The sequence below is a fragment of the Nannospalax galili genome, unplaced genomic scaffold (genome assembly GCF_000622305.1).
Source record: "Nannospalax galili isolate Female #2095 unplaced genomic scaffold, S.galili_v1.0 scaffold442, whole genome shotgun sequence".
NCBI classification, from domain to species: domain Eukaryota; kingdom Metazoa; phylum Chordata; class Mammalia; order Rodentia; family Spalacidae; genus Nannospalax; species Nannospalax galili.
This window is the reverse complement of record NW_008348806.1, coordinates 260,549-281,009: the sequence shown is the minus strand read 5'-3', so window position 1 is coordinate 281,009 and position 20,461 is coordinate 260,549. Positions and strand designations below refer to the sequence as shown.

General features: G+C 45.0%; 1 long non-coding RNA gene across 1 annotated transcript in view; it reads right to left on the bottom strand.

Annotated features, from left to right (window-relative positions):
* The window catches only part of LOC115072521, a 94,519-nt gene extending 74,396 nt beyond the window's left edge, over positions 1–20,123 (bottom strand). The window contains exons 1-2 of the long non-coding RNA XR_003851571.1: positions 19,317–20,123; positions 16,652–17,851 (exon numbers count right to left, since the gene is read on the bottom strand). This is a non-coding gene — a long non-coding RNA (uncharacterized LOC115072521). The remainder of the gene's footprint in view (positions 1–16,651; positions 17,852–19,316) is intronic.
* Between the last annotated feature and the right edge of the window lie 338 nt (positions 20,124–20,461).

Below are 20,461 nucleotides of genomic sequence, written 5' to 3'. Positions count from 1 at the left end.
ATCATTTCCTCCATGCTTCCAAGCGAAGCCAGCCATGGTTGAGTAGGACCTCGGATTTATCTTCACATAGGCAGAACTGGTAAAAGAAAGGAGCCATGGGCTCCTCCCAAGCCCATGTGACTCCTGAGGAACAGATCCTCAAATGACCTGAAGAATAAAAATAAATTGGTTTATCTGGTCCAACTATATGGCCTTAAACACCCAAAAGGAAAGTATAACCAAAGATTAAAGGGGCCAATATAATTTTTGAAGAGTCCATATGTATAGCTAAAGGCTATATAACAAGCAACAATGCCAGATAGGAGATACCTTCTTTGGAGTTGTTGGCCAGGGTGGCCAAAGGGACTCCCAGATAGTAACTCAGCATAGAACTGGGAAAATGACCACCAGACCCCAATCTTATCTAAAGGAATATTGACACCTGATTTCTGCTAGATGAGGAACAGCTGAGCTTCCTAAAACAAAGACCTCTAGATAGGCTGACTAGATTCACCAGATGGATAAGTACTGGGGAATGGCTGGGGGTGCTAACAACACAGAGGACAGTAGCAGGGATAACAGAGTATAAGGGCTCTAGTGGTGGGGGGAGGCTATGGGAGGGTGCCATCTGGGAAGTGCGTGTATAGTCGAATGAGATGGTTTGGGATGTTCTGTGTGATACAAACACACACAACAAATTTTTAAGAAGTTATTATATTTGAGGAGGGAGCATGGAAATTTACGTCATGTTAATTAGTAGAGGTGATAAACATTACTATTGAAATCTACCCAATGACTTTATAGACATACACAGGGGCCAAGGATCCAAGTGCAGCCGATTATGACTAGTAATAACCAGATACATACAGATTAGAGATGCAAGCACCAACATCTGTGTTAGTAGCAAAAACAATGATCTGTATTAATTTAACTGTGAACCTAGAAACTTGCACCCACTTGTGGAAGAGATGTACTCTTGCTCTGGAGTGTTACTGAATATGTTAAAGCTGTAATGAAATGCTTCTTCTAATCAAGTAGTTATTAAAATTTTTTAAAAAATTGAAAAGCTAAAAATAATAATAATAATAATGATGATGATGATGATGATCATGATGATGATAAATATTACACCGGACATGGTGATGCACACCTTTAATCCCAGCATTTGGGAGGCAGAGGCAGGCGGGTCTCTGTGAGTTCAAGGCCAGCCTAGTCTACATAATGAGTTCCAGGCCAGCTGGGGCTACTGGGTTATCCTGTCTCAAAACAAAAAAATATTTAAACTATGTATTATTATGTGTGTGTGTGTGTGTGTGTGTGTTTGTGTGTGTATATGTGGATTTTGGATGTACGTATGCCGCACCTTGTGTGTGGAGGTCAAAGGACAACTTTGCGGAATCAGTTCTCTCCTTCCATCTTTATGTGGGTTCCAGGGAATGAATTCAGGTCATCAGGCTTGTGAGCAAGCGCCTTTATCTGCTGAGCCATCTCTCCAGTTCATATTTTGTTTCCTATTACAGAGAATGGAGAGCCTGTTCTATAGTTCCCTTTCCACTTAAGTGGGGTGTTATGATTTGAATCTAAAATGTTCCCCACAGACTCATGTTTTGAATACCCGAGTCCCCGTCTGTGTTATTTAGGAGGCAGAGGGGCCTTTACAGGCCTGGCTGGTGGAGGTGGGTCTGAGTCTTTGAAGGCCCTTGGCTTGGGTCCACTCTCTGTTTCCCAGTCCAGCCACCACATGAAGAACTCTACATACCCGTGGAAGAGCTACGCTGCACACCTCCCCCACTACAGTGCCATGGAAACCTTTGAAACAGTGAGTCAAAAGAAATCTTTCATCCTTTAAGTTGTTTATGCAGATATTTGGTCACAGCAATGAGAAAATAAGTGATGTGTGTGATAAATATTAGCTCTTACACAAGATACAGACCTTTAACTTTAAGGTAAAAAATGTGACACCTTAGAGCCAAAGTCCAGTTCTATGCAGCAGTCTGATTATTTTGGAATACTGTTTATATTTCTTTTCTTTGAAACAAAGACGTAGAGAAAGATTCTAAGTAATATTTTTAATTTTATTTTTGGACCAGAATCTCACATTGTTCAGGCTGACCTTGAATTCTCTATAAAGCCAAGGATGATCTTGAATTTCTGATCCTTCTGCCTCCAGCTCCCGAGGGCTAGGATTATAGGCCTGCATGCCACAATCTATTTTTACAAGGTACTGGAGATTAAGTCCAAGGCCTTGTACATGCTAGGCAAGCCCTCTACCATCTGAGCTACATCCTCAGCCCTAAAAGTGTCTCATCTAAAACATTTTGTTATTAAAAAGCGAAAATCAGAACTCATAAATGGATGAAAGAGTTAATAAACAAAATTCATCACCCAAGAATCAGTGCTCAGACATCCGGGAGGCTTGGGGCCAGATTACACAGAGCAAGAAAAGCAAACGGCAGGACTGTTTTCCAGTACAGTGAACTGAAATGTGATTTGTAGGTGACGCTTGCTAAAATGATGATGGCTTACACGATTTACCGCAATAATCCTCACTGAGATGATTATGTGGAGAAATATTTGAGAACAGTGCTATTTTAAAACATTTACATTCTTTTTAATATCATCATCTAAAGCCAAATGTTCTCTAACATCTGGTTAGGATTTAGGTTTGATATTTTTCCTACTAGTGACTTCTTAGGATCTTTCTTTGGTTCCTGTCTCTAATTCAGTGATCACATGACTGTCTTTAATCTGGTACTAATTACCTTGAGCCTGTCCTTGCATGAACAGACAAATGAAAACATAAATGTAAACGGCATAGGGTTCCAACAAAAAAACTTGCTGTTTGTGGGAAGACAGACGGAGGAATGAAACGGTCACCTCTTATCTGTTAATATATTCACTGTTTTTTACCGTTTTCTTTTCTTTTTACCTTTTTTCTTTCGTCTTCTTTTTAATTTCTCGGATTTTTTCTTTTTCTTTCCTTTTCCAATGGACTCTTCTAAGAGTGAAGTCTAAAGATCATCTTGTACTTCATGACTACGCCTGCATACACGAGGCTACATGATTTCAGGTTCAGAAAACCTTCCTGTGATGATTCATCTTTGTATAGCAAGAGAATCTCTGCTCTTTGAGGCATATATGTTCTTATTTGTCATTAAATACTTGGAAAATTGCTAAAACACTTATTTTATAAATAGACATATTTAAACTGCCCTTTTTCACTGAAGAGTCTTTCTACTTGGCCTTAGAATGGAAATCAGGAAGCCAGAGGCTCCCTGTCCCATATGTCCATGGATATCATAGATGAGGTCATCTGTCTGTGAGTTCAATCACCTTTCTCCCTCTTGTAATAACTATAATTTAATTTTGGGGGGCCTCATATGGTTTTGTGAAAATGTGATTCTGAAAACAAAACTCCCACGAAAGGCATCTGGATTCCACAGTGAAAGATCTCAAGTTCACTGTTCAGAACTGAGCCTCCCCTCCCTTCTTCTCATTAATATTACCAAAGTCTTGTCACCCAAGTCAGAAATTGTGGGTCACTAGACTCTTCTGCTTCCTGTCCCCTCACCAGAATCAAGCAGAAGTCCTGAGGAGATTACTTCTAGAATCTTCCCCTCTCTGTTCCCCCACCAGCAATCAGGCAGAAATCCCAAGGAGATGGCTTCCAGAGGGGCAGTGAAGCTGTCCCGTCATCCACCGTCTCCCAGCCTTGCTCTGATTCAGAGCCATTTACTGGAATTTACAGAACCACCTCCACAAATCATGTCTTTGCCTCTAATCTTGGTCCATAAATCCTTTTCTCATGACACTACCAGAATTGCAGTTTAAAAATCATAACCCAGTGCCAAGCACTCCTTTAATCCCAGTACTCGGGAGGCAAAGGCAGATGGATTTCTGTGAGATCGAGGCCAACCTGGTCTACATAGCAAGTTCTGGGCCAGCTATGGCTACAGGGAGACCCCATCTCAAATAATAATAATAAATAATAATAATAATTAGAATAAAACCCAGTCACGCATAGAGGCTCATGCCTGTAATCCCAGCACTCAGGAAGCTGGGGCAGGAAGGTGCCCACCTTTACACAGACCTGTAGATAATCCAATACTTAATTACCTTTACAACTTCATTTCTTCACCAGTTTCTAACTCACATGTGTCTTAAGCCACACCACACCAAACTACATGAACACGGAGTTCCAGGCTGACCTGGGTCACAGAGTGAGACTCTTCTTAAAAAGCAAATTAAAATAGCATCTCCTCAATCCTCTTTAAAAATCCTCAAGTCACAGTCTTGTGTTCATATAAAAACCCAAATTCCTTGTTGTGACCTATGAGGTTATAATGAAGACAGCTCCTATTATGTGTGGATGGTCTTCCATCTTTTCCCTAAACAGATTTATAGCCAGCCACGAGAAAAGACCCACGGGGTGAGGCCCACGGCTTGGTGGTTCGGACCTTGAGTGCAAATGCTGAACATGGCGAGCAACTTAACCACAAAGACGAGGGCCTTAAGATGGAGATGAAATCCCCGAGTCACTGTGTGAAGGGAATGGCTGTGGGCCCTTGATGCCCCCTGCACCACCCCAGACAAAGAAATAAACCTTCGCTGTGTATAAACTATGACATACGAGGGCTGTTTCCACGGCTTTGTCTACCTTCATACAAACCCTCGATAATCCTTAGTTGCCTTCGCACCTGTTGTCGCCAGTTTCCAGTCCTCAATCATCCTAAACTACACCAAACGGAACCAGGGTGCATTCCACAGCTCAGCCATGCGTATTCCTGTTTTTACACCTTTGTTTCTACTCTTCTGCCTGTGGGCTCATACCCTCCCCTGCCTGACCCTTCAAGATCACTGCTCTGGGATTTTCCTCTTGTCCCTGAATTGTATGTCCCTCTGCAAATTCATACTGTGGAAGAAAGCACTCACCTAAGCTGTAAAATAACGGTGGCTTGAACTAACTGAGCAGATCTAAGGACAGTAAACAAGAAGACCTACTCGTGTGGGGACCCGGTGACAGAACTTCAGGATGTTACCCAGGATGGTAGCCAGGGCACAGGAGCCATGGGACAGAGATGGCTCTGGGGAAGCATGTTTCCTGTAGGACTTAGCTGGGTGTGGTGCCTGGCCAGCTGTTCTATACACAGCTGGGAATTCTTAATAGAGACTCTTAACCCCAAGTAGCTCTGAATGTGACTGTGTTTGGAGATAGGATTGTTGGGGAAGAAATGGAAGTGAAATGAATGTTTTAGGGTAGGACATAATCCTATATAACCAGTACTCGCATGAGGAAGTGTGGGTGTATGGCAACATACAGTGGGTGGACATAGGATGAGAGAGAAGGTGACCCCTGCAAGTCACTCACAGAGGAAACCAAACCCACTGATATTTTAATCTTAGCCTCAAGCCTCCATAGCTGCGGGAACATAGATTCTGTTTTGAGATGGGGTCTTCCTGTAGCCCCTACTGGCCTGGAGCTTGCTATGTAGACCAGGTTGGTCTTGATTTCACAGAGATTGCCTGGGATTACAGGCACCACCTCACCTGAACGGAAGGTAGATTCTGTTAAGCACCCAACCTATGGTATTTTATAACGGCAGGTCTGCAAAGCTAACACAGCCCTAGAGGTAGGATACTTCCTTCTCTGAAACAGAGCAATGTCCTGAACCTGTCCCTTACCACCACTTGTTGGAACTGTTTCCTAATCACAGGTATCACTTTCTGACCCTCTGCCCTGCCTGTGAATCTGAAGGAAGTGTCTTGCTCGGCCCCTTTACTCCTTTAACCCTGACCAGTGAAGACATGCGCTGCTGAGTTCCTTACTGTCCAACTTTCCTGTGTATTTGGCCTGGATGCCAGACAGGCAGGACTGATTTTTGACTTGAGATCTCCTTACTGGAGTCTCTGTCTTGCCTTCATTTAAAGCTTTGGCTCCTGTACCTCTGCATATACACCAAGCCCAGGAGGAAGATTTATAGCAAGAACAAATTCTTGTTTCAGGCAGAGAAGTGTGGGTTGTTGGACTGATTTTTGGTATTTTGTCCACATTCCAGTATTCTATTTCCCAGGGCAGAAAAAATGAGCTGCTCCATATCCTAAGCCAAACCGTCCGCACTCAGGGGCTGCTCTGCTCCCACCTCTATGCCACATTTGGGCAGTTTGACAAATGAAATCTTATTTTATGAATTTTGAATCAAGAGCTAGAGAAGTTAACCACTCCAGGACTGAGGGGCAATTCTGAGTATTTGAAAAGGAGGGATTCTTGACCTAAAAGAGACATGTCCCAGCTAAAGAGGAACTGCAGAGGAAGAGAGACCTGAGGGGAGGGGGGAAGAGGATGGAGAGATGGGGGGAGGGGGAGACAAAGAGAGAGAGAGAGGAGAGAGGGAGGGGGAGAGGGGGAGAGGGGGAGAGAGAGAGAGAGAGAGGAGAGAGGGAGGGAGAGAGAGAGAGAGACAACTGTGCTACCTCAGCTCCTCATGTTTGATCTCAGTGAGGCCTATCAAACTTTCTGCTCTCAGAAGCCACAAGAGTCTTAAAACAAATTCCACTTTGCTTTAAGCTACTTAGAAGGATTTCTTTATTTGCAATCAAAGAGAACCTTGCTTAAATCCATCAGTTAATATAGTTGACTTTCATCACCCAATTCTCCCTCGATTCTAACAATCACATTTCAACCGTTCTTTTTAAGTCACTTTATTGTAGACCACAAGGTTCATCAGGACCAAAGCCCGGACAGGTGATTGATTAGCTTACAAAGGCCAAGCTGAGCGTTGTTTCCGTCAGTAACATTTGATAAAGTGCTGAGGGATTGTAACGACTCGCTTTGCTGCCGTATCAGTTACTTTCCCTGTTGCTCTGATGAAGCACGTGGTAAAGGGAAGTTACTGAAGCCTCAAGTTTGGCTTCCGGGTCCAGAGGGGCAGTTCATCGTGGCTGGGAGGCATGGCATCAGGCGGCAGGGTGTGAAAATGCAGAACTCACGTCTACAACCACACACAAAGCAGAAAGCGAAGGAAGTGAGGTGAGGCTGTGAACACTCGAGGCCCACCCCCAGTGCCACACTTCCTCCAGCAAGTCCACACCTTCTAAAGGTCCCATGACCTCCCCCAGCAGCACCACCCACTGGAGACCCAGTGCTCAAATACCTGAGTGTAAGGGGGACATTTCTCATTCAAACCACTACACCTACTAAAACCGCTTCAGTGGTCAAGGTGACAGCCCGGAGCTGCCGGGGACCTTCTTGTCACCATGAGAAGAGTCCAAGTCCCTTTCTGAGCACAAAACCAGTCCAGAAGATGGAACAAATAGAGATATCTGGGCTCCACAAGCGTCACTAGGACCAAGTTCCTTTGCTCTTCAAGCCCTAGCTGCCTCAGTTTTACATACACCAACCTTACACAAAGTATACTACATGGTACCTCATTGGTATTATGTAAAATTTCCATTTTTATCAAATATAAATTTAAAACAAAAATTTAAAAGTAGCCGAATTTTTATTTGTAATCTCCAAATCGGATAAGTGTGGATAGCATTTCTCTGTATAGCTGTGAATTGGTGAGGTTTTACTACAGACTCCTAGCACCAAATTCAACACCAGCACAGCACCAGAAACCCAGTAGACACTGGAGCTGGTGGTGAACGCAGAAAGCAGAATCTTCACACATGTCCTTTTGCAACCTAACCTCTCCACCAGAACGCTCTACTGAACCAGTACCTGCCACCGCTGGATTCTCATCAGAAAAATTAGATGAAAAGGGTTTTCAGTCTTTATTATTTTTACTGAAAATACGTATTTACTTGGTGGGAAGCGGTAGGTGGAGAGAAGTGATTGTGATTGACCCATTCTAAAGGACATTTATCCATTCCTTACAAATTTACACCAAATTCTCAGGCTTAGGAAGAGATGAACAGTTACAGCTTCAGAGAACGAGGAGGCTGAGGATTGAAAAATAGCCAGTTACATTTGCCCAAACTCCAGAAATCAAGCTGCTCTTGTTGGGTAACACTGGCAAAGGCGTTCTTCTCCAGTTTGTCCAATCATTGGAACATTCCAGTGATGAGGTTGCCACCCATGAAGTTCTAGGTGAGCTCTTCAGGGTAGTGGTACTCAGCATACCATGGAGACCAGCCATCTTTATCAAAGTGCTCCCAAAATCTGCCATTGCCACAGACAAGGCGTCCTCACTAGAGTGCTGATGCTTAAATTCATCCAACAAGGTCCTCTTGGGCAGGTGAGTAGAAGAGGCCTTGGCTTTGGGCTCAGCATCCAGTGCCTGCTCACGCTTGTCCCTAACCTCCTCAGGAGCTGAGGCAGCCTCCTGAGAAATACCTCTCTTTAGTCTCTTCTCCATCCTACTCTGCAGTGTTGAGAGAGGCAGCTATCAAACAGGTCTCTGTCTGTGATTGTATACATTGTAGGTAATGCACATAAGAAGGCCAGCATGGGGCATGGCATCCTGGTTAATATCAAAGTCTCCTTAATCAAAGGGCTGGCTCAGTGGGTAAGGGTGTTTGCCATGCAAGCCTGTGACCTGAGTTCTGTCCCTGGAACCCTCATAAAGGTGGAAGGAGAGAATCAGCTCCACAAAGCTGTCCTCTGTCGCATATAACCTCCATACACAATAATGATCATTAAAGAGATTAACCATCACAACATCGAAAAAACCTCCATAGCGATGAAGATAGCAAGAGTGTTCTTCAATGTTCAGTTTTTGAACTTCTCTGAGCTTTGATAACCCATCTCCATGAAGGGGAGGGTGTAGGCAGCTAGGCAACAGCAAATGTTCACTTGAAGATCTCGCATTGGCTGAAGGCTTTGACCACATGTCCCCCCCCCCCACAGGAAAAGTATTCTCAAACCAGGGTCTGGGTCTCCTCGCTGCCAGGATCCATTCTCCATCATGTACATAACATGTAGTCCACCTGCCAGTCTGAACTGGGAGGAAAGGCAAGCTCTTGATCTTTTTCCCCCGATTTCTGCTTAGACCGGGCTGCCCTTTGCTTTCTGAGGGGGTATCTTTGTAGATCTCTGTACACTTCTTAACATCAGAATGGATCATCTTACACAGCCACAGCTCCCCTAGGGTGGCCCTGAACTGGAGCTGGTTAATACAGGTGAGGAGCCAGTGGTTGTTACTGGGGAAGGCCTGGCAGAAAGTAGGCTCAAAGGTCTGTTTCTAGAGCCACGCAGGGTGCAGACAGCCCTGATGCGAGTCAGAGTCATTGTTGGTGCACCAGGAAAAGTCCTTGCCTTTAAGTGAGCAACTAGCAGCCCCAGAATTCCCACCTCCTCCTTTGCGTTTCCAGTGGTCCATTTGAAAATGAGGACTAAATTAGACAAAGTACTTTATCCTTATAATAAAATACACCTGTAAAATAAGTATAGTTAAAAACTAAACACAAGACAACCTGTTTTATATTAATGCAGGTAACAGTATAATGTTACTATAAACTGTTTAAAGTCTCATGCTATCCCGTCTCCCTGGTGGCTTACTTTGTGGCACCATTTGAAATTCTTTTTATCTTAACATGAAAAACAAAAACAAATACTAGTATCACTGTTAATTTACAAATGAGTAAATAGAGTAAAAGCAGCCCAGGCACCTTGGCTACAGAGGGTGTGCTCCTCAGCATTAGTCTGCCATGCCAAGCTAGACAGACACACAGTAGTACTTCCACCTGGCCGTGGGCACTTACTCTAGACAACCCACATACAGCATCTTCCGCAGGAGCAGGTGGGTAGCAATGCACACTGGGGGTCTGTTGCTGGAAAGCTGGTTATCAGGTAGGACCTGAGTGCTCATGGGCCTGTCCTGTCAGAATGACCTCCCAGGGTCTACCTGACTGACTCCGTTTGCACACCTGGACTTCTATCTTTTTTTCTGTTGACATTCCTATTTCAGTGGAACTGTGTTCCACATGTACCCTTCCCCAGCTCACTTGGCTGGGGTCCTGCATTTCCCCAGGAATCAGGTGTGCAGAGTCACACGTCTTGTTTTCCCAGACGTGCTGCACTTTGTTGGTTCAAGGGTGGTTTTTCTCCTGTGTGTCCTTGAGTTACATCATCCCAGGTTTAACTATGCAAGATGGCTTCAGTGATCTGAGCTGGCCTGGTGCATTAGAAACAAACTCAAGGGTCCCCAGCCTGGGCTCGATCACAGTCGGGTTTTCTGAGGGAAATCATTTCCTGTTCTTTGCCTTGGTTTTCGTAGTGGTAAAAATGGGAATAAGATCTTGTTCACAGGGATATTGTTGTAATTAAGACTTCATAATGGGGTGTCTATCGCGCCTTGAAGAAAGGAAGGCTCCATACATTTGATTCCCCTCCTGAAAGCACAGGGGATTCTGTGCATCTAGAAATGTACTCGAAGTTAACCTTTCATCAAGCGCACAGATTCAGCCTCTCATACAGCCGCAGGCTTGAAGCCTCAGCCGACCTGGCCTTTGCAAGGTTCATCCGTGCTGAGGGGCCGTGAGGGTAGCACTCAGATCAGAAAGCCTGCTGCCCTCTGTGCATGTGTGAATCCCTATAATCTTTTAAAATTCTGGAATTATACTCTATGGTTTGTTTCCTATGATAAGATAATGACTGGGCAAAGAACTCGTTTGCATTTCTCTAAAATTTTTAATTATGGCATTTTCATACATATGACATTGACCTTTGCTTTTATTCATCCCCTCCTCACTGTCTCTCCCCTCCCCCCATCCCCTTGGTAGGAAATCTTAAAATCTTTTTAAAAATTTGACCATAGTAGGATTCTCATATGGACATTTGAAAATTGCCCTGTTCTGACTTTTTTCTAGTTCCCTGACTAGAACTTGTAATGCTAATTACTCTTGCCTTTACTTCTCCTTCACATCTCCTATTCACCAGTCAAGGACTTTCTTCTCCCTTTAGAGACAAGAGCTATGCAATGTGGGAGTATTTTAGATGGACCCACTGAAGGGGTACCCCAATTGCCTCACCCTGCGTCCCTGTTCAGCATGGAAGAAGCCAGAGCAGTCTGTGTCCCTATTCCCTACTGGGAATTTGGGTAACCCCTTCAGAGGATGGCGTGATAAGAATAGGAGGTAGGAATTGGCTACGCAGTTAGGGTAAAAAGACCCCAAAGAAATGTAGCCAATTTCTTGGCTAAAAGTCAAAATATTCTTGGGCCTGTTAGCAACATACTGTTCTAAGGCCAAAAATGTCAAAAGTATTTGGGAGCTTGTATCTAATCCTTAAAAGATTTTAGGGTTACCTCTTCAGAGGGGGTAATGTTGGAGGGGAGGGAGTAGGCATGGATTTGATCAAAACACCTTATATGCATGTATGAAATTCTCAATAAAGTTTTTGTAAAAACTAAAAAAATAAAGTAAAAAAAAAAAGTGACAGGACTCTCCTAAGATCTGCCCATTAGAAAAAAATTGTCCATAGTAATCGAACCATGGCTTTAACCCAGGGAGCTCCATCTGCGATTTAGTTGGGGTCGTACATGCAGGGCTGGTGTAATGCAGCTGTAGAGCTAATCTAGGGCCTTCGGTGGAGCCTGTGTCACAGGACTTTGGGTGGCAGCCAGTAACAGCCACCATGCACGCTGGTACTCTACAGAACGGAGCATGAGGGTTATGTTCATTTAAAGGCAGTGTGTGCAAACCTGCAGTCATTTTTGTGATATTTGAAGGGAGTGAAGAGACAGACCGCCAGGCTGAGACCTGCACACAGTTTGAACGCTGCTGCCACACCAAGTGCTTGTGACTATTTTTTCATGCCTGTCTTTGTACAGTGTCCCGAGTTATGCAGAGACAGATAAACATGCTTCAAGTTTTGCAAGAACCGAGAAAGGAAAAACTACAGGAGAATCAAATCTGAAGAACAGTTTCTCAGTCAGCTCTAAATTCCTGTCTTGAGGAAGATTATAAATTCCTGGTTCAAGTACCTGAAAATTGAGAACTTTCTGGGTCAAATTGGGGTCTGTTAAATAGGACTTTTGAAATCTTTCTTATAGCGACTGCATTTTCAGAAGGACATTCCAGCTATGGTGTGTTGTAGCATCTCAATTTTCCTTTAAAATTATTTTCATGTGGATGTGTGTATATACACATGAGTACAGATGCCTTCAGAGGCCAGAAGAGGGCGCCAGTTCCCCTGGAGCTGGAGTTACAGGCACTTGTCAGCCTCCTGCCTGAGTCCTGGAAAGGGAACCCTATCTTCTGGGAGAGCAGCACACTCCCTTCACTGCCGGGCCATCGCCCCAGCCCCTGTCCATTTCCTTATCACCCTGTTGTGGTGCTCCAGGTTCACTTGTTAAGGATTAAATAAAAATAACAGAAAAGGCTCTTTATATCTTCTGTTACTGAGTAAATATGCTTCCTACAGAGAGCGGTGTCCTTAGTCTTTGCCTCTGAAGCTTGGAGACAGAGACCAGGAAAAACATAGTCAAAGCTCTGACGGGAGATGGCAGTGCCTGCCAAGAGCCATTCAAAGATAGCAGGCTAAGATATTGTTCAGTTATCTTCTAAATAGCCTCAGAGGCAGCCCAACTCTTTTACATTCTTTGCTAGAACTCAGCCTGGGCTCTGCAAATGATCCTGGGCAAGTGGGAGCCAGCCGTGGCCTTGAGGGAGGAGCCCTGGAACCACACAGCCCTCACAGAACCACATGCTCCCGATAGAGCCCTACTGTCCTGGTAGACCTGCATGCTCGAATTCGAATTCTGTCTTAGAAGAGAGAGGTTCAAATACGTTTCTAGTTTGTCTACAGAAACCTGCCAAGGCTTCTGTGTGTGTGTGGAAAGGACACACACACAGAGGGAAATAAAGAAAATGAGATTCTTACAAAACCTTTGGAACAGCCTCAGTCCCCAGGGCTCAGTTTTCTTCCTTTAAGAAGTTTCATAATGCTCTGTGTATAAAATACAGCCCAACCGTCCCCCTCTGCCCCAAATTGTTTTCTGATGTTAATATACAAACAACCAATCGGCATCAAATAAACTCCACACCTCAAAGTTGTCCAAAGGGATTAAATGTCCCACAAAACCTGAAAATGCCCCAGGCATTGAGTACAAATGAAGACTAATCCAGACAGAGGGACAGAAGTTCAAAATCAGAGTCAAGAAATGTGAGTGTTTCAGACGGGTCAGCTCAGAGGAATGAGAAATAATGAAGTCAGAGATGGGGATGGCCGTGGTGGACTTCAAAGCTTTGTGAAGGCTGAGAGCCAGGGCTATGCATCAATAACTGGAAAAACACCCAGGATATTTGTGTTGCCGAAGAGTGGACATTGGTGCGTTCTAATCTGGGCAACTCAGATTTCGGTCAACTCATCACCTGCAGATAAAACCTTGTGACAGTGAGTCAAGTTCCTGGATGGTTCAGAAGAGTTGTCTGTATTGTCTAAGACGGTCTCCTGTGGGAACCATGGAAACCACTGGCCACATGGTACTCATTCAGTGAGAGCGGTACGTGCATGGAGGTGGTGGAGAGAGGAAAGCAGACATTAGATGTGAGGACACAGCAGAACTCCAAAGTTCCTCTGCAAGTTCAGAGCTGCACAGAGCCAAGGGCCAAGCTAGCAGCTGTGGGGTTCCAAGCGCAAAGAGTGAACAGATGAGATTTGCATGCACTGGGAGAATTAGAGATCAGAAGGGAGGACTGCAACACTGTGATTTGGAGGGCCGCCATCAGCACCTGCCACGTTCACTCACAAGTACCTTCGTAGAATGCGAAAAGCAGCCTGGCCAGAGATTGGAAATTAACGGAGGCTCTAGTCACCTTAGGACAGAGTGCTGAGCCAAACATTCCGCTTTCTGTTAATTCAAGGTCGACGCAGGTTTTATGGAAAGTTGGACTAGAAGTAATTCACAATCACAATGATTAGACTATGCTATGTAACCTTTAAAGCTTACACGTGTTTAGTTCATAAACTCACAGGCTATTTCCTTGAATGAAAGGGGCTCCAAATTACCCAAGTGCTTCAGGCACACACACACACACACACACACACACACACACACATGCACACACAATACTGCATTCCCTCCACGGTTGGGCTGCAGTGTCACCATGCATGCTGAAACTCTCACTGCCAATCCTGAACCCACACAGCCCCTACCCAATGCCTAGATTCAGTTGTTCAACTGACCAACTGTTTCTGCCCCCTTACTAAAAATATGTCCACATTTGCCCATAGTTGAAATAGCCTTGGTTGCCATAAATTCCCCTTTGCCAAATCCCGCATCCCTGAGGTAAGCAGGCTTGGAGTCACAGCCAGGAACAGGGACCTGCGTGCTAAGCGCAGCACAAATCCATCTCTGTTCTGTGTTCCTGCTGAGAGTCCAGGTGGGTTAGGGCTGCTGGGGAATTCGCTGCTCAGTCCACGGGAGGCGTGTCCTTCTCACCTTACACGCACTTCCTCTTCAAGTTAGCATGACATGCTGGCAGTACTGAGCAGCTCTGCCAGTCCCTGTCCCCCTGCCTGGGAGACTGGCACACTGAGGCCTCCCTACCCTGTCCCTGCAGACATGCTCAGTAGGGCCTGAGAACTTGCATCATTTGGGAACACTAAGAGCTCAAATTTTGCTGTGTGTGCTGTACCCTTCGCTCCTTGTAACTGGGTCTTCTTGATCGGTACGAGCTCCTTCCCATTCATGATAGGAAGGATACACAAATTTCCAAATTAAGGAAACTCAATGGTGATAGAGGCGGCCCTTGGACTCACCAACCGCATGAAGCTCCTGATTAGGTTCGCATGGTCCTGACTCTGCGGTCCTGACTCTGCTGTGTCCCTTCGTTCCCTGAGCTTTTTTTCCTAGTGTGAAATTGCGTCAGGCAACTCAGTAGGTCTTTTGAGGTACAAGAGATTTAGGAAGCTTTGCTGTAGTGAGCCAAGGGTGCTGTGAGAGGTTGGCAGCATTTGTGGGGGCGGGGCAGGAGGGGAGGGGTGCCACGGCCATGTGGCTGTGGGGTTCCAGATCTTCACGTAGATCCCCACAGCCATCTGCAGCGCTGTGAGACCTCTGCTGCAGGTGACCGACTGTAGCCAAGGCTTTTACATCACCTGCTCACCTCGGAAGAAGTGGAGAGGTTTTGATCCCAAACCAGTACCTCCGATATCAATGTAATTATCCCTGCTTCATCCTGCAGTTTTCTCCAAGTCTAGACAAGAAAATTCAATACTGTCTGATAGCTTTTCACTCTCAGGGGCATTATGTTTTCTATATTTATCCAATAACTAAGAGAGGGGAAAGAAAAAAGAAACTATAATAAGCTCTTTAAATGTGTAGGTGTCCAGCAGAGTCCTACATTCTGGCCAACAACAACCTGCCATGGAATTCTTGGCTCTGCCTCCAGGAAGAAACAGAAAAGAGAGGAGGGGGCGTTCAAAATCTCATATCCTTAAGAAATTACTCTTCTTATGACTGACATAATTCCCAATAGCCTACAGCACATGGATGAAGACAGGAACTAAAATTGCATGAAAGCCAATTAAAGCTTAGTAAATTCTAAACACTAGAAACCTCTCAAAAGTTATGATGAGAACAGGATTTGGGCTGTGGTGTGGTGGTACCACACCTGCAATCTCAGCACTCAGGAGGCTGAGGTAACAGAATTTTGAGGTCAAGGCCCTTCTGGGAGCTATAGTGAGACCCCATCTCAAAACAAACAAACAAACAAACAGGATTTATAGCTAGGCTTGGGTTCAAATTCTAATTTCACTAAACTACAGACCTTATAAAAAATGGATCCAGCCCTGGGTTAGAGACAGGCTTCCAGTGCCTCATGCCTGAACTGGAAGTTTCCAGTAACACTCTCCCAGAAAGGAGGTAATTGGGAGAGTGAGCATGAGGCATCTGCTCAACCTGACATGAAAACTTTCTCTCTTTGCATCAGGTATTCTAAGAGAGTTTCTGGTTCCTTTTCCCCAGTAATGTGAATAGAGTGGGTTTCATTCACATAAATATTTGAAGAAAAAGAGCGAGAGGTGGGGGGGAGAAGAGGAGGAGGAGAGATGGTGGAAGGAGAGAGGGTGAAAGGAGGTTTCCCAACATCAGTCTGAGATGGGTCTTGACTGGACTTTTGCTGTTTGTGGCTTCTAAAGAGCACGGACACCCCCCGCCAAACACACACACACACCATTTGGGCGGCTGCCTCCACTGTGGGAGAGGGTTGTTTCTTACATCACCTTGAAGTCTGAGTGAAGAGATGATTATAGGACATGGTGAATGTTAAACAAGTCACACTGATGCACCCCCTTGAGTTCCCAAACCCTCTGGTATGTGAGGAGTCTCTGCAACACTACCACCGGCTTTTACTAGAGAACCATTTCAAGGAATGTAGCTCAGCCTTTTAAAGAAACTGATGCTGGAGATTGAACCCAGGGCCTTGAACAGGGCAGGCAGGCGCTCTGCCACTGAACTGCACCTACAGCCCAGCTATTTGCTCAGCTCGGTACCAGGTTACCGTCAGCCTGTACTGGGCCTACACTACGGTGACTGGCAAAACACAGGAGTGTCGATATAAAAAGAACTTCAGAAATACGCTTAAAGGGTCATTATTTTCCCCAATCAGTTGCATCACTTCTTAGACTATAAGCACGTCTAACTACTCTTTTTTCCTTTTAAAAAGGATGAAGAAGTATATAAAGTGCCAAATGGAAAAAGCAGACCAAGCGTTACTGCACACCTACCTGCTGGTGAGATGGCTGAGAGGCCGCCAAGGACCCAAGAGGAACTACTGCTCCGAGCTGGACTCGAAGACCAAAGGTCTGAGAGAGGCAGCTCACCCCAACCCAAGAGGAGACGTCGATGAGTGCGGGACACAGCTTGCTCTCCTTCTGAAGGTCTGTCCCGTGAACTGAAATCCCAACAGCTGGCGGAGAAGGCAGACTGGGTCTCTGCAGCCTCTTTTCCACCTCTTCACTGCTCCAACAACCCTTGCTTCAATAGTCTTTTGAATCCCCCGTTCTCTTCTTTTAAATAGGTGACGTCTGGTTTCCTCTCAAACTTCAACCTCTAAATTTGGAACCTCTGAGGAGAACTCTTACTATTTGCAGCTGTGTTACAGTTTGAGCTCAAAACCTAGTAAGGATTTCAAGAACTTTTGATCTTCCACAGCACAGAACACCTTTCCTCTAATTTAGCCATTTAAAGTCTGATACAAACAGCACAAATATCTTTTTGATCACATGCTTTATGAAATATTTACTATTTATTTTACAGGAAAAATTCTAGATAGTTCAGGCCAGGTATAGGATTGGTTTTGAATCGTCTTTCTTAATTGCATCCAGGGCTGGAACAGATATCTGGGATTTTAACCCAATTCCCAAATCCACTGACCCCTTCTAGCAACTTCATGCCAGGTGTTACCATTTTGGACTTTACATTTGCTTCCATCCCTGGACGCTTCAGTGATGAGATGAGTTTCTTTCCCCCAAATTCTGATATTGAAGTGCTAAGATTGCTGCGTGTAAGCTGAGGACACGGAGGATGCCTGGCCTGGTTTGCTGGGGTCCTCATGGAAGGGGACACAGCCAAGAGAACACTGAGCTCATGAAGGCCAAGTGTGATGTGTCCACGAGCCAAGGAACTTCAGAGCAGGTCAGCCAGCACCAGAGACTGAGGGGACACAGAGCAGTTTCTCATGACCACAGGGGGAGCCAACCCTGATGGAACCTCCATCTTGGACCCGGTCTCTGTAACTGTGAGCTAAGAAGCTGTTGCTTTTTAAACTACCCAGCATGTGGTCCTGTGTTGCAGCAGCTACAGGAACTGAGCACGCCCTCTTCACCATGGGGTGGCAGAGACTCTAGGCTGACTGGGATTCCTTCCCTTCTTGTCTCTGCTCTTGAAAGCCAGATGAGCTATTTGCTCATCAATGGTATAGAGTCCTGAAAGATGAAGGCCATTTTACAGACGTTGCTGGGGCTTGTTTTGATCTTCCCAAGGATAAGAAAGGAGAGCCTGACAGTTTATCACCCAAAAACACATTCCTCCAAAAGATATTGTAGGGACCTGGAGAGACAGCTCAGGGGTTAAGACCACTCACTGCTCTTGTAGAGAACTTGAGTTTAGTCCCCAGCACCCATGCCTGGTGGCTCCCAACAACCTGCAACTCCAGCTCCAGGGGATAAGATGCCCTCTTCTGGGATCTGTCAGCACTGCACACACATGCACAGACCCACACATATGCAATAATTTAAAAATAAATCTCTTTTTTTAAAGGCATTTTAGCAGTTCTCTGGATATAGTCCAATGTTGAAACTATCTGATAGAAATGAGAGCCTGCACTTCACACAGAGCCAGTGGGCAACATGCACAGACCCACACATATGCAATAATTTAAAAATAAATCTCTTTTTTTTAAAGGCATTTTAGCAGTTCTCTGGATATAGTCCAATGTTGAAACCATCTGATAGAAATGAGAGCCTGCACTTCACACAGAGCCAGTGGGCGTTCCAGTCACATCACCAGGATTCAACGGGAAGAACTGGGAGGGAAATAAGACACCTCTTCTCTGGAGGGAGAAAGGTTAGGAGGGGTAGATCATCTGGGCAAGTAACAGATGTGCAGAGGTCAAACTGCTTCTCAAAAATGAAAAGGAGGATGGGGGCTGGAGAGAGAGCTCAGCAACTAAGAACCCTGGCTGCTCTTGCAGAGGATCTGGGTTCAATTCCCAGCACCCACATGGCAGCTAATAACTGTCCATAACTCCAGATCCAGGGGATTTGACAGCCTCTTCTGTCCTCAGGCATTGCACGACATGGGTGCACTTAACACATGCAGGCGATACACTCATACACATAAAATAAAAATAACAAATAAAAAATTTTATAAAAGGAGTCTGGAACCCCAGAAGAGCAGTGTGTAGCATCTGACTTAAGGTTGCTGGCTCTAGAGGAATTTGGACTGAGAATTTTCAAATCTGTTATACTCCCAACTTCTAGTTTGGGGCACATTTGACAAAGGTGGGTTTAAATTTTAATGGGAATGAAATCCCTGCAGGTTCTCACACAGGGTGCTACTTGGTAGACTGCTTGCCTGGCAAGTATGAGGCCCTGGGTTCAACTTCCAGCCAGTACAAAAAAAAAATTCCTTGGAAGAAGAGTTTCTTTAGCTGAACGGGAAAGAGTGAGTGGGGGTTCTTCACGCGGTGAAGAAAATGGGGCGTCCACCCTGGAGGGGCAGCGTGTGTGAAACGCAAACGCGAGACCACGGCTCACGCTCACTGGAAAACAAGACGCAGCTGGCGGCCCCAAGACGCAGAAAGCTCTGAGCTGCAGCTGGCGCTTGATTTTTACCTGAGTATCATGGAAAATGCTGGGAGCGTTAAGAAAACAAGAATTTCCAACTTACCAACCACATGTGGTCCTTGTAGCAGGTGTGGAGGATGTCCCAGACCTCCGTCAAAAGCAGGTCCCCGCTGGGGGTAAATCGGGTGGGAATGAGGGAGGCTTCGACCCAGACACCTGCAGAACTGAAACTTGGAGAAGTGAATCTATACAAAGCTTAAGAAACTTCCTGACCTTTTATTTCCTCCTCTCAGTCTTTTCCAGAACATATCAGAACTTTATCCCACACCCTCCATATTTCCTTAGCGTGACTTTTATTTAATTGTGCATGAAAATCTACTTCAATTCTTTATCGCGCAGCACCCTCTCCACCCACGTAGAAGACTCAGCAAGTCATTTACCGAGCCCCACTTGCCACACTTTGCACACTTGGCTCGATCCTCCCCATGTATCACCCTGGATTTACTGACAGTCCTTGTCTCTGCTTCGTCTTCAGTGGCATTGGGTGTTTGGTTCACATTTTCTTCTGCCGTTCCTGGACCGTACCATGTCAGTGCTTATTATTTAAGTTCTCATGTTTTGTGTACGTTTTCCTACAGTAATGCTCCACAAGTATATCTTACGTAACTCTAGGACACTGAAATGGATTTGGTGTTTGAGCCATAAGTTACATTGATAAACCAATTAAAATCATTACCGGTGATCACCAAAACTTTCATTAAGAAAGCAGCTAAATGTTGGCACTCATTGACAAAGACTGTTGTGTGTAATTCTGCAAAGAAACCACTGCATGTTATTCACGGACGTTTGTTTAATGTGCATCTTCTATGACCTCCTTAGATGTAAATTATGCTCCTTTTTTCCCTTTAGGCTATGGATCTTCTGCAATACCTCCATTGATCTGTAGGTGTTGCTAAACTTCAGTGTCTGTGCCGAGGTAAGACACGACATTTGGCTAAAAGTTATTTTATATATGTATATTTCACTTTTTCTAAAATCAGTCATCTCATATTAACAGATGTTTATAGTTGTTTGTGAAAGTCTAGCAGTGAAAAAAAGGGAGGCTACCTGGGGTGGTGGCTCACACTTTTAATCCTAGCACACCAGCCTCCTGGGGCAGAGGCAGGAACTCTCTATGAGATCGAGGCCAGCCTGATCTACATAGTGAGTTCCAGGCCTGCTGGGGCTACAGGGAGACCCTGTCTCAAA